Here is a 15762-nt window from a genome sequence, read left to right as displayed (position 1 = left end):
AGCTGCCATATACTGAGTCAGACCATTGGTCGGTCTAGTTCAGTATTGTCTTCAGAGACTGGCAGTGGCTTCTCCAAGGTTGCAGACAGGAATCTCTCTCAGCCCTATCTTGGAGATGCCAAGGAGGGAACTTGAAAACTTTCTGCTCTTCCCAGAGTGGATCCATCTCCTGAGGGGAATATCTTACAGTGCTTACACTTCTAGTCTCCATTCATATGCATCCAGGGCAGACCCTGCTTAGCTAAGGGGACAAATCATGCTTGCTACCACAAGACCAGCTCTCCTCTCAAAGAGACTGGTTTGCAGTCTCTCCTCTTCAATGACTGGTTTGCAGGCATTGCAAGGGTTCACATGAGCCTGCAAGCCTGGGCTACATGCCTGTTAGTCCCTTGTTGCTTCTAGTGTGTATGACCTTATAATATACTACAGTTGTGCCACAATTAGGAAGCAGGAAATAACCTACATGTAAACAGAAATAACCCAGGGTCTCCATGGGTGCCACCAACCTCCCAAATTTCAAAGCAGTGGGACACATGGTTGATTTTTAATGAGGGGTTTTTTTTTTAGTTTTTACTGATTTTGTATATTTCTGCCATAGGAAATAATGGGGATCCAAAATCACCCTATCCTAATCCTAACATAGATCCCCAGCTTCAATTTTAAGAAATCGAAGCTCTAGCCCTTGTAGAAGTGGAGTTAGGGAGCAAAATGTGCAGTCACTATTTTTCAACTGTTTGAATTCTTTGGTGTAAATTAACTTTTCCTCATAATGAATCTATGTGAGGATTCATTGCACACTTTCATTTCTTTTGTTCATTTTGACTGTCATTGGACAGTGGCAACTGTCAACTGTCATGTGCCATCTACACACACACACACACACACACACACACACACACACACCCCTACCTGCAAGGCAGTGGGGTACTCAGATTATTTTTAGGAATATTGAAGTCTTTAGATTCTTTGTTGTCTAATAACCTCTCCTCATAATGAATCCCAATGAGGATTCATTATATGCCTTCATTTCTTCTGTTCATTTTGACTGTCATTGGACAGTGCCAACTGTCAACTGCCATGAGTCACCTGCACCACCAACACACACACACACACACACACACACACACACACACACACACACACACGTACTCAGTTTATTTTTGAAGTGTTTAGCTTCATTACACACCTTCATTTCTTCTGTTTATTTTGACCCAACTGCTTTGCGGTTGGGGGTGAAGAATTAGTGCATTCCATGTGCCAAGTACCCCCCAACCCACAAGCCACTGCCAACTACTCCACCAACCTGCAAGGGTACTCAGTTTATATTTTAGGAATTTTTGATGTGTTTAGACTCTTTGGTGTGTAATGAATCCTCATAGGGATTCATTATGAGGAAAGGTTATTAGACACCAAAGAGTCTAAACACTTGAAAAATTCTTAGAACATAAACTGAGAAGTACCCCACTGCCTTGCGGGTGAGATAGGGGTGTAGTTGAAACATGGCAGTTGACAGTTGACACTGTCCAAAGATAGTCAAAATGAATAGAAGACATGAAGGTGTGTAATGAATTCTCATAGGGATTCAGTGAGGAAAGTTTATTATACATCAAAGAATCCAAACACTTGAAAAATAGTGACCACACATTTTGCTCCATAACTCAACTTCTACAAGGGCTAGAGCTTAGCCTCTTCTTCTTCTTTTTTTAATGAAAGCTGGGAATCTGAGGGGATTAATAGGAGGACTCCAAATCCCAAATTGATTCAAATTGAATCTGTTGCAATTCGATTTGGATCTGAATCTAGCCAATGGACCACAGGGGTGATTTGTTCTGTCTCCAAATTGCTCGAATCAGCTAGATTTGGGTACAAATCAATTTGTACCCCGATCGATTCGCACATTCCTAATAATAAGCCCACTGAGAAGCAAGGAGATTGCAAGCCAATCGGAAACCAGTGCTAAAAACAGTCAGCAAGGGAAAAACAGGCCTCCCAGATTGTGTTCAGAACACTTAAAACATTCTAAGCTCATTCCATTGGAACATTCTGAGCATTTGCGTTCGGTTCCAAGCTCGGAATGGAACATAAATCCCATTCCATGCACATCCCTAATAGATATACATTTTTGTATGTGCTTTCATTTTGTGTCTGGGTCTGCCTCCTCAAGCCCCTATTTTGTGTTGATCATTCTCAAGGCTCTTGCAAACCAAAACCAGAAGCCTTAAGTCTGTACACCACTGCTCTAACCAACCAGTGCATACTGAGACAGCTCCTGGATGTATCTGTTCTAAACAGATTCCACTCTAATTATAAGGAAATGTTATTCTTGGGACTAGGGCACAGGCAGGCTGTATGCAGTCTCTATTCTACAATTATCTGACAAGATGCCAGATTTTGAATGAGCGGTAACAATTGCATAGGGATTTTTCATGCTACTCTTACTTTTCCACATCCAACAATCACATGCACATGTATGTGTGAGCACACACACACACACACACACACACACACACACACACACACACACTGCAGTGATAGCTCTGGTTGGCTGACTAGTTAGGACCAATCACATTTGAGGAACACATGAAGAGTCAAGACCCTGCAGAATCAGGTCTGAAATACCTGCCTCTTGGTCCGGTTGAGAAGTCATGCCATTTGGATACAAGTAGGGCATGGATCCCCTTTAGATATCACCACCTACATCTCTGCTCAGTGCTTGAAAAAGACTGGAGGGTAATGCGACCTACTGCATTAGCAAACCATTACAACCTAGATTCATTATACAGAGCACATTTTCCTTTGCAGGAGTAGGCGTTTGCCTTATTATTCAATCAAGCTTATTTTTAAACAGAGGGAAACTATGTTATGAATTGGTATTTGCAGGCTGTTAACATTTGCATGTAATTGACAGGCAAATGTGAGGCTGTCGAAAGCAAAATAATCATTTAGTCAAGCTGTATTCTTAAAACATTCCCCACCATTACCATTTAATGTAAAAGCAACTATTTGAATACACTGCCTGACACATCCCTTTCAGCAGCTTGTTCAGCATCACCATAGACAAAACACAGGCAACGCCAAGCCACTCTTTTGCCATTTTTCATCATTGACAATGTCGCTATACCTTCCACGAAGGCTTTCTCTCTGGAAGAGCAGGTGCCTGACAGAGAAATCTGCTCCTAACTGAAATGAGCAGAATTGCTTTCTCCAATATGCAGGCTTTTGATTTGGACAAAAATTCAATTTCCAATCGTTTGCCCAGGCGAGCATCTTTCATAGGCTTTCTGCTGCTCACTGGCCATAAAGGAACATACAGTAGACAAGTAAAACAATGCTTATTATTTAGAATCCACAAGGATGCTATACAGATGCTGACAGCTGGCTTTTTAGGGTCTTACATGTGGCTTTAATTTGCAAGAAATAGATCTCCGTCTTGTAATGCCTTATATCCTCAGAGTGGCAAAGAAAAGCAACATGACTATGTCTAATCCAACTTTTGCTTCATTGGATGCCTGTAGGGCTTGCTCCTTGCCCTTCTATATGCTTTGCTTTCTCCTTTTATGGCCCCAGGGTAGGTTAAAGGGGAATGGGGAGATACCATTCCCTGTGCATCAGTTGTTATATGGGGGAGACCCAAACAATGTGTGGGTATGGCTGAGCACAGCTGCCTGCTGAGGCAGAGCCACTTGATCCTCAACTATTACCTATTGTATTATTTGTTATGGTGGCTACACAATGGGGCTTCTAAGCGCCCTTGGTCCAGCCCAAAGGTCCTGAGGAAGTCCTATTGTATCCACCCTATTAGTGCTGAAACTGAAATTTCTCCAAATTTAGAAAAATAATTTCAGGGTTCTCCAAGGGGAAAAAGAAATTCAAAGAGAATTTCAGGGCTCCTCCCAAGGAGAAATATCAGAGAATCTTCTTAGATTATTTATCTGCATCACAAGATTTAATATACCTCTAGTCCTCATTGTCTTGTGCTGTTTCTTCTTTTCCAAAACAAGGACAAATCAGGATGAATTTCCTAGGGGTTCCCATGCCATGAGATACAGAACTGCTCATTCAAAACAAATAAAACAAACATTGAAACCATCACTCCACACTTCTGATGCTCAGATGCTCTGCTCCTTGACCTCTCAGCCCTCAGCAATGGCTTCTTCTCTCCCTGACGTGATACTCATATCTATCCCCTGATCTTAATGCTGAGGGCTGCTATGGTGGACATACAACATTGTGTGTCTTTGCTGGGCCATTATTTTTTCAAGCAGAGACTTCCGCATTGGCACATACTTATGTGCCTATGATGGCAATCTGTTGCAACAATATTGAAGCAGACGCACCGCATAGCAAGCAGGATGTTTCACTAAATTGGCTTTCTAGAAGCCCTACAAGCCAGCATCTCATACCTATATATCATCTCATTCTCCACTTTGGAGGGGAAAGAAAATGATGTATCATTGGCTTGTGCTATGCTTATGAGTAAGCAGAAATTGCTGAAAGCCTATATCTCACACCTGGAGCACACCTGTCTCTCTGGGCCAGGTGTAAGAAAATAGCATAGCTTCAAGCTCTATGTGCCAGCAAGCCTGTTCTGCATGTATCATCTAGTTCTCCATGTCAGAGAAAGGGAAATGATGTACCAACTGTTTGTGCCAATCTTATGGGACACTAGAAATTGCAGGGAGCTCAGATTTCATAACAGGAACACTATCAGCCTCTTCAGGCCAGGTACAGAAAATAGGATTTTAAAAAAAATCCCTACATGCCACTATCCCAAACCCATATATCATCTTCTTCCCCACATTAGGATTAAAAAAAACCAATTTGCAATTTCCTAGGAAGGTTATTTCTAGTTTCCTAGGAACGTTATACAAACGGATACTGTGGCTGGCATCCTGACTAACAAGGTACTACTGGAAGGATGTCACACTAGAACAAAGCTGTTGCCCTAGCTAATTGAATGAAGTCTGGAGAGTGCCTTCCAGACTTGGGTTGTACAAAGTTGTGTGGAACTGCGGCACATCTCTTTCATTTAAAATACTCATATCAGTTGCACAAATCCCTGAGTTTTTTTAGTACCACTACTGTCTGATGTAGGAAGATGCCAAAAGATATCATCTCATATTGCATGGGAGGAAGCAGTGGTAAAACCCCTCCTGTATTCTACCAAAGACAACCACAGTGCTCTGTGGTTGCCAGGAGTCGAAACCGACTTGAGGGGACACTTTACTTTACTTTATGCAATCTTGTATTGATACAACTTTGCTCACTATGCAGAGGTGCAGCTAAGTAATTTTGGAGCCTGTGCCCTATTTGTTTGTTTGTTTGATTTATATACCCCCCTTCCAAAAATGGCTCAATGAGCTCCCCACACACAAAATAAGCATCCTTTCTGTCGATATACATTTCACCACAAACCCACAGGGCTAGGCCAGAGTGAATTTGCCCCCCCCCCAAAAAAAAAAGGCGAGGGGGGAGGCCTATGCAAGTCCCAATGGATTCACACAGCATCTTGACCATTCATAAACTAATTGGGCCAAAACATGTTTGCCTTGCTCCACAGTTCAAACACAAAATCAAGTTGGACATTAGGAATGTGTGAAATGTTTCCGGTACAGAACGATCTGTACCCGAATGTGCATGTTTCGGGCATTTTGTGCACAAAACCAATCGCCCATCTTCAAGTCCTGAAAGATTCAGCTCCAAAACAAATCGCCCGAATTTTGTAGCCGAAGGTTTTGTTGTTTCGGATCTCCATTTTGTGGCTATCTCCGTGTAGTCTCCATTTTGTGTTAGATGTCTATTTGAATTTCCCGCCCTTCCAAGCTTCAGATCAGTGAATGAAAGCGTGGGCTGATCTGCTGATGATTCCCTCCTGGTTCCAGATTGGCTCTTTTGGCTCTTGCCACCCCTGACTGACCCCACATTGGGCAGGGAAGGGGTTGAAGAAGGGGCAAGGGTGGGGGGGAGTTCAAGGAGGGATTTTCAATTAGATTTATTATTAGATTTATTGTTATTTATTGTTAAATTTATATACCGCCTTTCATTAAAAACAATCACAAGGCGGTTCACATAGAAAAAATTAAAACAGGACTATAAAAATTACACAATTAAAATATGATGCTAAAATATAAAAACAGAACTAATTAAAAAATAATATATATACATAAAAATCATGGGAGAAGAGAGGGAGAGAGAGAGAGCGCTTTGCTTTGCTACTCCTTTCCATGTCATGCCTATTGCCTTCTGCCTTGCCAGCCTGAGCCCAGTCTCCCTGCCCTTGCTGTTGCATGCCAGCCTGGGAATGGATTATATCTGCTGCATTGCTTATTTTTTCTTCATGAGAAGGAGAGAATTATTTTTTCACCTCTTTCCTGCTGCTGAGAGAATCACTGCCTGCCTGTGCCTGCTGTGTCTGTGCCAGACACCAGCCCCAGCCCCTGTGGCCACTGGCCACATGGCCAATCACCACATTTCCCACAAGATTTTCCAGGGTTTTGCCCCAGCGCGCCCCACCCCCCAAATCTGAAGACTGAAGAAGGAGAAGAAGATTGGAGTAGACTAGACCACAGAAGTCGATAACTGGACACAATGTGGGTGAAGCTGCAGACTGAGTGAGTGCCCATTTTAACACACACACACACACACACACACACACACACATCTCTGGAATTGTGTATTCTTGGGGTTTTTTCCTGTTTGGAGGGAGGTTTGGGGTTGCAATTGAATTTAAAAAGTTGAGTGTTGTTTAGTTTAGAAGAATTTTAAACAGGGGCTCTGTGTGGGAAGCATACCCGTTAACTAGTACTAGTAGGTGGTTAGAAGGGTAGCATAGCCTCGTGGTTTTAAAAAAACAATTCTGTCTTTTTTCACATTCCAATGGTTTTTTTGGCATTTTAAAAAAACCAGAAGCCTGTCCTCCAGCCCTCTGTTCCCATAATATATCAGGATTAATATTCTCTGCCCAGCAGCCTACAGGCTTTGAGTGGGCAGGAAGGCACAGACTCTAGCCTCCCTCAACCCTCAATCCCCACCTCCAACTGCAGCATTCTGAGGCCATGGAAAAATTAACCCCAAACCCACTAATTCTTTCGCAGAGCACACACACACAGGAAAACTATGCTTCCCCCCTACGTGTGTGTGTGTGTGAAATAATAATAGTAATATTATTATTATTATTAATTTAATTTCTATACCGCCCTTCCAAAAATGGCTCAGAGCAGTTTACAAAGAGAAATAACAAACAAATAAGATGGAATCCTGTCCCCAAAGGGCTCACAATCTAAAAAGAAATGTAAGATAGACACCAGCAACCATCACTGGAGGTACTGTGCTGGGGGTGGATAGGGCCAGTTACTCTCCCCCTGCTAAATATTGAAGCTATTCAGATGAGCAGAAAACAAGGTTATCTCCTGAAAGCAGATAGAACTCTATTTTTACCTCATAGCAAACAGACGGGCACATGCGGCAAACCCAGTAGGGAGTGTGAGTGACAGACAAGTAACTTTTTAAGGTTCTCCAGCCCTTGCTAGCATTGTTGGTCCTCCAGCCCCACCCAGGGCAACGGCACTCTGTGAGTGGACAGAGCAAGCACGTGACTCAAGGACACCAGAGGGCTCCAAGCTGCAGCCCCGCTTTGCTGCTCCCTGATTAGTAGCCTCAGTTAACCCTTTCCTGGCAGCTGCAGCACTGTCAAAGGCACTGAACTCCGTCCCCATGCCCAAAACTCCCTGCTCACAACAAGGCAGGAGAGAGAAGAGAGCAGCTGCAGCTGCCACTGCCAGCAGAGGAAAAGCCAACATGAACACACACAAACCCCAACACACACCCCAGATCCAGGAGGGACACAGCAGATGCCCCCCTGGAGCAGTTGCCAGATGCCGGTGAGAGCAGCTGCCAGATGCCCCACAACTAGACCAGGCACTAAGCTGGTGGCAAGGGCGATGAGATGTGTCTCCTGCCACCCCTGTCCAGTTGCCCCCCTGATCACAGTGGACGGGAAGACAAGCAGGCAATGGGGAGTGTGCACCTGCCCTCCTTGCCACATGTGCCACCACCCCCTTCACTCTTGCTGTGGCAGCCCCCATCGCCCCATCCCACAGTACAACAGCATGGCTTGGGAAGGCAGAAGGGGGAACTTGCCCCGCTCCCTCCCCCTCCCCGCAGCTGTGGCCTCCGTGCCACCCCACCATCCCACTGTATAGTGTGTGTAGACGGTAAGAACCCCCCTCCCCCCCCCCCGCCGTAGCCAAGTGGCGACTCTGCCTCCTCATCAATCTGCCACTGCCACTCCCTGGCAGCCTCCCAGCCTGGAAGCGAGCGCGACAGCGGGCCGAACCTCTGGGAGTCTCTGGAGGTGAGATGTGCGGCTGACCCGTCGTGCTTCAAGAAGGGGCTCCCCTGCCTGCAGGAAGGTCAGCCGGCCGGCCATCCCACCCGCTCCCTGCCTGTTGGAGACATTGTCGGACCCACCCAGAGCAGCTGCCGTCTGCTTGGGAAGGAGGAGAGTGTTGGCAAGACTGCTGCTGCTCCCTACCCTGCCTTTCCCTGGATTCTGAGCGGGGCAGGGACTTGATTCTTGGGCTGCTCCCTCAGCACCTCTGCTGAGCATATCTCTAGCCTGATTCCCTTTGAATTGGCTCCCAGCAGCAGCAGCTACAGCAGCAACACTCTCCCCCCCCCAGGCACCAGGAAGGGGAGAGCAGCAGCCCCATCACCTGTGCAGTTTCCGCCTGGGTAGAGCAAGGGTACTGGGGATCTGAACTTGGGTCTCCCCAGTCTTAGTCCAGCATTCTAACCACTACACCACGCTGCAGGCAAGGGCAGCTGCAGGCAAGGGCAGGGACACTCCTGCTCTTGTCCAGTGACTTTCAGGGGACAGGAAGGAGCACAAAAATCCCCATTCAGCCATGATACTTGCTGGGTGACTCTGGGCCAGTCACTTCATTCCCAGCCTGACCTACTTCACAGGGTTGTTGTGAGGAGGAACTTGAGTATGTAGTACACTGCTCTGGGCTTCTTGGAGGAAGAGTGGGATATTCTATATTATTAATTCTTCTAGATGGGCCATGCACCCTGCGGGGCGGCTGGAAAGCAGTTTCACATTTGGATTGGGCGGGGGGGGGGGGGGCTGTGAAGCAGCAGGGAGCTCAGAGGCTGTCAGGCGAGCAGGCGACAATCCCTGGCAGTGGCAGGGGGAAGCAAGGACTGCGAGACAGAGATAGAAAGACAGAGGACAGAGAGCACGAGCATGAGACTTGTGCGGGAGGTGAGCGGGGGTGGCGAGAGCGAGCGAGAGCATTGCGGAAGTGGTGAGAGACTTGCGGGGGATGAGCGGGAGTGGCGCGAGTGAGCGAGAGCATTGCGGGAGTGGCGAGAGACTTGCGGGAGGAGAGCGGGGTGGCAAGAGCGAGCGAGAGCATTGCGGGAGTGGCGAGAGACTTGCGGGGGGGAGAGCGGGGGTGGCGAGAGTGAACGAGAGCGTTGTGGGGGTGCAATGCCACATGCTCAGTGCAAGACCACACAGATGCTCTGTGCAGGGTCAGCTAGTAAAATGTAAAATGAATGAATTGTATGACATGTGTCTGTGCAACTATTCCCCTTAGGGGATAGGGCTGCTATAGGAAGAAGGATTTGAGCTCCCTGCCTGGCATCTCCAGGTCGGGCTGAGCGGGAATCCCGCCTGAGAGCCTCGGGAAGCCACTGCCAGTCTGTGTCGACAGTACTAAGACAGTATTAAGGTGGATGGACTAATGGTCTGACTCAGTGGAAGGCAGCTTCCTATGTTCCTATTTTCCCTTGGGCTCATTTGCAAGGTGCCTGCCACTTTAAGGAAGCTCAGTGCTGTTTTCTGGACAGGCTTTCCCCAAACAAACTTCTGCTGTGCTTTGCAGCCCACTCTGTTCTCCAGGCTCTATGGTATCCTGGGGGAGGGAGCCTCAAGCAGCGTTCCACAGCGTTCTGTGGCTCCACACGGGCACTGGGAGGGGGTAGGCAACCTCCCCTGCTTGCTGAACCTGGTTTTAGAGGAGGGGCTGGGAGCTGGGTGACCCTCTTTTGACAGAGCCCTGTTTGGGAGTTTGCCAAGGCTCCACACAGTAGTGCTAACCCCGCCTTCAGACCTCAAGCCCTGTTTTTGCTGGTCCTGAGAATAGCTTCAAAGAGAATCACCATGTTAAAAGGTGCCTCTTTGCCAAGTTGGCAGGGGTTATGCAGTTCAAATGCCTTGGATGGTTTGTTGTGCTTGTATTTTGGGGACCTAATGGTTGGGCACAGGACAGGTTCTCTCTCTCTCTGTGGATTTCTTTGCAATAAAGATTGGGTCATATTGTGACTTCTATCATCATCATCATTTTTATTCAAACTAGATTGCTTGCATCTACAATAGGTTGTGCTGGTGCCACAGGCTCCAATCCATTGCAGAAATGTCAAACAAATGTGCAAAAAAATTATGTGCCATTGTTATCATCATCTCTCTTCTACTTGTGTAGGGGCGGGGGCAAACCTCACTGTTCCACTGGCAGAATCTTGATTTGCACCCTTCCTTAACCCGCTTTTCGGGCCGGGTGCCACAGATGTAGCTGTGTCTGTTGCTTGATGATGAAATGCTTGGGGGAGGGAAGGCAGGACACATTTGAGGCTGTTGTTGGCCCTAGTCTGCTGCATCTGTGATATCACACTTGCCTGTTTGTTTGCTTGCTTGCTTGCTTGTTTCTGGCTGCTGCTGTTACGCTGCATTGGGAGGGGGTGCATGAGGTAGTGCATTTCATTGTTGCTGTTTCACACTGTTGTGTGTGATCAATTTCTGTTGGGGGGTTGACACAGTGGATGTGCATGACCTTTGGAAACCTTCGGAACATAGGAACATAGGAATCTTCCATATACTGAGTCAGACCATAGGTCCATCTTGCTCAGTATCATCTACACAGACTGGCAGCGGCTTCTCCAAGGTTGCAGGCAGGAATCTCTCTCAGTCCTATCTTGGAGAAGCCAGGGAGGGATCTTGGAACCTTCTGCTCTTCCCAGAGTGGCTCCATCCCCCGAGGGGAATATCTTGCAGTGCTCACACATGTAGTCTCCCATTCATATGCAACCAGGACAGACCTGGCTTAGCTAAGTGGACAAGTCATGCTTGCTACCACAAGACCTTTTCAAAGACATGCAAACTTCAGAAATTCTTTAAAAATCACCCCTTTGCCCAATTCCTTTGAAATCTGGATGATAGCAGCCTCCCATTGGGGCACTACCTCCTGACCCACTCTTCTGCCCCCCAAACCCTCTTTCTGCCCTGAATCTGCCCCAAAGACATGCCAACTTAGGAAACATAGGAAACTGCCATATACTGAGTCAGACCAATGGTCTATCTAGCTCAGTATTGTCTTCACAGACTGGCAGCAGCTTCTCCAAGGTTGCAGGCAGGAATCTCTTTCAGCCCTATCTTGGAGAAGCCAGGGAGGGAACTTGAAACCTTCTGCTCTTCCCAGAGCAGCTTCACCCCTGAGGGGAATATCTTGCAGTGCTCACACATCAAGTCTCCCATTCAGCTGCAACCAGGGCAGACCCTGCTTAGCTATGGGGACAAGTCATGCTTGCTACCACAAGACCAGCTCTCCTCTCCTGAACTTCAGAACTTCTTTAAAAATCAGCCCTTTGCCCAATTTCTTTGAAATCTGGGTGGTAGCTTCTTTGCACCTATTGGGAACTACCACCCACCACAACCCACTCTTGGCCATCCTGGTGACACCCCCCCAGTAATTTATAACTAGGGCTGCTGAAATCCCCATTATTCCCTATGGGGAAAAGCTTAAAGACACGTAAACTTCAAAAATTCTTTAAAAAATCACCCCTTTGCCCAATTCCTTTGAAATATGGGTGGTAGCTTCCTTGCACCCATTGGGCACTACAACCCACCACATCCCACTCTGGGCCACCCCGGTGCCCCCCACGTGGAGCTATAAGGTTGCTGGAACTCCCATTATTCCCTATGAGAAAAATCTTAAAGGCATGTAAACTTCAAAAATTCTTTAAAAATCACCCCTTTGCCCAATTTCTTTGAAATTTGGGTGGCATCTTCCACTCATTGCGCACTACCCCCCACTTTGGCCCTGGGACCCTTTTTAAAAATCAGAATCAATTCTGATTCAGATTTTGAAAATTGGAGTACAAATCGAATCTGGGGTGATTCGGGGGAGGGGTGGTCAGAATCGGACCCAAAACCAATCAGGGGTGTTTCAATTTGAGTACAAATCAAAACAAAAAAAAATCGATTTGTGTACATCCCTATTGGACATATAGTGCATTCATAAGGAAAATGAATTAAAACCACAACACATACCCCTTGCTAAACGGTTCTCAAACAGACCTTTTGGGTCGCAAACTAAGTTGAGCATAGAGCATTTGTCAAAAAACGTTGTTTGTTTATTCGGATAACAGTTAGTTTCACTTTCACTAGATGTGAAGTACTCTATGGATAGAGATGATTCTTTCTGGCAGCTCTACTGCTGTAGGGAAAAATTCATTAAAAATCATAGGATTGACCAATTGCCTTGAAATAAAATAAAATATATAGAGTCCTGCCACCTTGGACTACATGTTTGCCCAACTACAGAAGTCTAAGCCCAGCCATTCTGCAAATGTAAAGGTCTGGGCAAAGTGTGGGGGCATGTTTCACTTTTTATGAAGACAAAGGGCAGATTCCTTCACATGGGAGTGGTATGATGCTTTGGTGGTGTGTGTGTGTTCAGTTTCAGCAGTTTTTGTAATTTTCTGCCATGAAAAAAGCTGCTTATAGGATATTGACTTTTTAAAGGTGTTTAAAAAAATTTTTAATCATTAAAATAAATAGATTGACCAATCCACTTCAAGAATCAATACACAGAGTCCTGCTAACCTGCCCTACATCTGAGCCAATTTTCAGAGCTCTAGGCAAATCCATTCCAGAAATCTAAAAGGGGTGAAAAGGTGGTGATGCATGCCCTTTTTTATGAAGGCAATGGGTAGATTCTAGAGATGTGCTGAAACACGATTCATCTGTCTGAATCATGGACACCTCCCTTTAAATATGAGGGCTTACACAGCCCCTTTAAAGCAGAGAAGAGCAGGTCTGTACCTGTTCCTCTTCCATTCCCCCCAGCTATGCCCTCACCCTGGCAGGGTGTCTCCCAGCAACCCCTGTGGGGCACCGACATGCACATGGTCAGCATGTCTGGTGACCATACAAATGGCCTCTGCACATGCACTCCCCTGCTAACGGAGCAAAGAGGCACCTTTTAAAAGTGATGATTCTCTTTATTTATCAGGGGGAGAACAACTGGTTGTATCCATCCCCAGCACAGCATCCCTCCAGTGGCTGTTGCTGGTGTCTATCTTATGTTTCTTTTTTAGATTGTGAGCCCTTTGGGGACAAGGTGCCATTTTATTTATTTATTTATTTATTTATTTATTTATTTATTTATATCTATGTAAACTGCTTTGGGAACTTCTGTTGAAAAGTGGTATATAACTATTCATCGTCATCATCATATGTGCGTGCCAGCACTGCGCAAGGGCAGCTGGGAGATGCCCCACTGGCATGTGGGCATAGCTGGGGGGAGCTCCAAGATGGCGGCAATGGCACTGAGTGGAGGAGGAGCAGGTACGGACCTGCTGTCCTCCACTATAAAGGGGCTGTGTAGACCATTTTTGAAAGTTCTTGCTTTAAATTCAATAAATCATTAAGAATCAAAGGATTGACTGATCTGTTTCAAAATCAAAACACAGAGTCCTATGACCTGTCCTATATCTGTGCCAAACTTCAGAACTCTGGGCTAATCCATTCCAGATATATTAAAAGGGACCCTCTTTTCCTTTGGGGAAAATCATGGGGCCCTATAGGAGAGTAGGCACATGGACCTAAAGGTGCCCCTGTGGTGCGATGCAAACACTTGATTAGGATGTCAGCGAGTTTGAGGCTCCCCTCAACATTCCTTGGATATTTTGACTGAGGAGGAATCTTCACATTCTCTGGCAGTTTCATCACTGGGCGTGTCTTTCAGCCTTAGCTGTCTTGTGTGGATCAAGAGGACAAATGGGATAAAACCATGAATGGTACCTTGAGGTGCTTGGTGGAGGAAGGATGATTCAAAACTGATATATGAAATACAAAATCCACCATGTAACTTCTTCCAGTCCAGATCTATACATTAATGGCAAGCTTTGGGTATCTTCACTGGAAATGTGTGTAATCCCCACCTATAAATGATATGTGAATGATGAGTGAGCTTTTCATGTTTCCCTCATTTTGCCTAATTTATTCTGGTCTTGCAAATCATAGGGGGGAAAGAGTTATACAGGTGCTAGTCCATCCCCAACTACTAGAAATCTTGTACATCCATACCTCTGGTTTCTGTGGCCGACACCTATTTAAAACTCTTGTGCGTGCAGCAATAATATCCCTGCTTTTGAAGTTCAGGGGCTCATACAGGAAGGGGGGATTTTTTGCCAATCTTCCCTTCCCCTGTATGTGCTCTGTGAAGTGTTAAAATATGTCCCTGAGAGTTGTACAACACTCAGAAACATAATTTCGTGCTGCTCAGGATGCTTCCAGGGGAAAGGGAGATGGGCAACTCACTGAGGTTAGGATACTGGCCAGTGATTTCAGCAGGTTTTGTTCTCATGCTTCCAGGCAGAACTTTACAACCATAAAGGCAAGAAACAAAAACAGAGATTTATAGGAAGGTGACTCTTGTGCTTAGAAAGTGATTCTGCACTTCTATAGAATCATGCCATATACACAACCCTGAATGTATCATACCTAGCATAAGTAGTAGTTCCTTATAGGCTTACAATTAATGTTCACTTCTTTAATAACTTCTTTGATAACTACATTTACTTTTCAAATTTTAGGATTGACTTCCCCTCCGCCCTGAACATTATTAATGTTCACCTATTTTGGGGTCTGTTAGTGTCTGTTCACTACAATTGTTTCTTTTCTTTGGTGCTGTTTTGACACCTTTTTTTACTGCCTCTTCCTTCTCTCCCTTCCTAGAGTGATCCCAGCCAATCAGGGATCATGTGATGAACCTTATGCCATCGTTGCACTTCCCTAAAGACAAATGGGAGAAAGGGCAGTGTTTCCTACATCAGTCACATGGAAGATCCTTCACAATCAGATCAGTGATTGTTCATCAATCAGCATGGATGAGTGGTGGTGCCCATTTATGAAACAATCCTGAAAAATATCGTGGAAAGGGAGTGGCTGTTCTGTGATACCAAAAACATCCATAAAAAGCACCATCTATATTCAGCTCAGCCCTGGTTTCATCCACTACCCTTTATATGACCCTTGCTTGGAGTTCTTAATGGGATTGGTGCTGAACTTGATAGGAGCTGAACTCCTGATATGCTAAAACACTGCTGAAAAATGTGCAGCTGGCTTGTATAATTCCCTGAATTACATTTCTGTTCTTGTGCGGTGTATGTGATTTGAAGCGCTGCATATCTGTTATTAAAAATACTCCCATTGTTGCCTGTTGCTATGTTTTTCTTTGTCTTATTATTCCTCACCTTCTACCCAAGCCTAACACTTCCAGTGAGTGATAAACACTTGCATTCACCACTCAGGGTTTTAATTTGAATAATATGGTGGCCTTTGGTACTTTGATAAACATTTAATTGTATGCATGTAACTGGGAGCTACAAACATGCTGACCTCTTAAGATTACATACTGGGAAGTCTGTGCCTTTTCCCTAGCTCTGTGCATTATCGGCTGATTGCTGAAAGATTGT

At 45.5% G+C, this 15762-nt stretch overlaps 1 long non-coding RNA gene across 1 annotated transcript in view; it reads left to right on the top strand.

The window, feature by feature from the left end:
• The window catches only part of LOC128341532 (uncharacterized), a 105349-nt gene extending 89841 nt beyond the window's left edge, over positions 1-15508 (top strand). The window contains exon 2 of the long non-coding RNA XR_008314431.1: positions 15023-15508. This is a non-coding gene — a long non-coding RNA (uncharacterized LOC128341532). The remainder of the gene's footprint in view (positions 1-15022) is intronic.
• Positions 15509-15762: the final 254 nt, after the last annotated feature.

Source organism: Hemicordylus capensis, chromosome 2 (genome assembly GCF_027244095.1).
Source record: "Hemicordylus capensis ecotype Gifberg chromosome 2, rHemCap1.1.pri, whole genome shotgun sequence".
In the NCBI taxonomy this organism is placed as follows: domain Eukaryota; kingdom Metazoa; phylum Chordata; class Lepidosauria; order Squamata; family Cordylidae; genus Hemicordylus; species Hemicordylus capensis.
The sequence above is the reverse complement of the archived record's forward strand: the minus strand, read 5'-3'. Positions and strand labels throughout refer to the sequence as shown.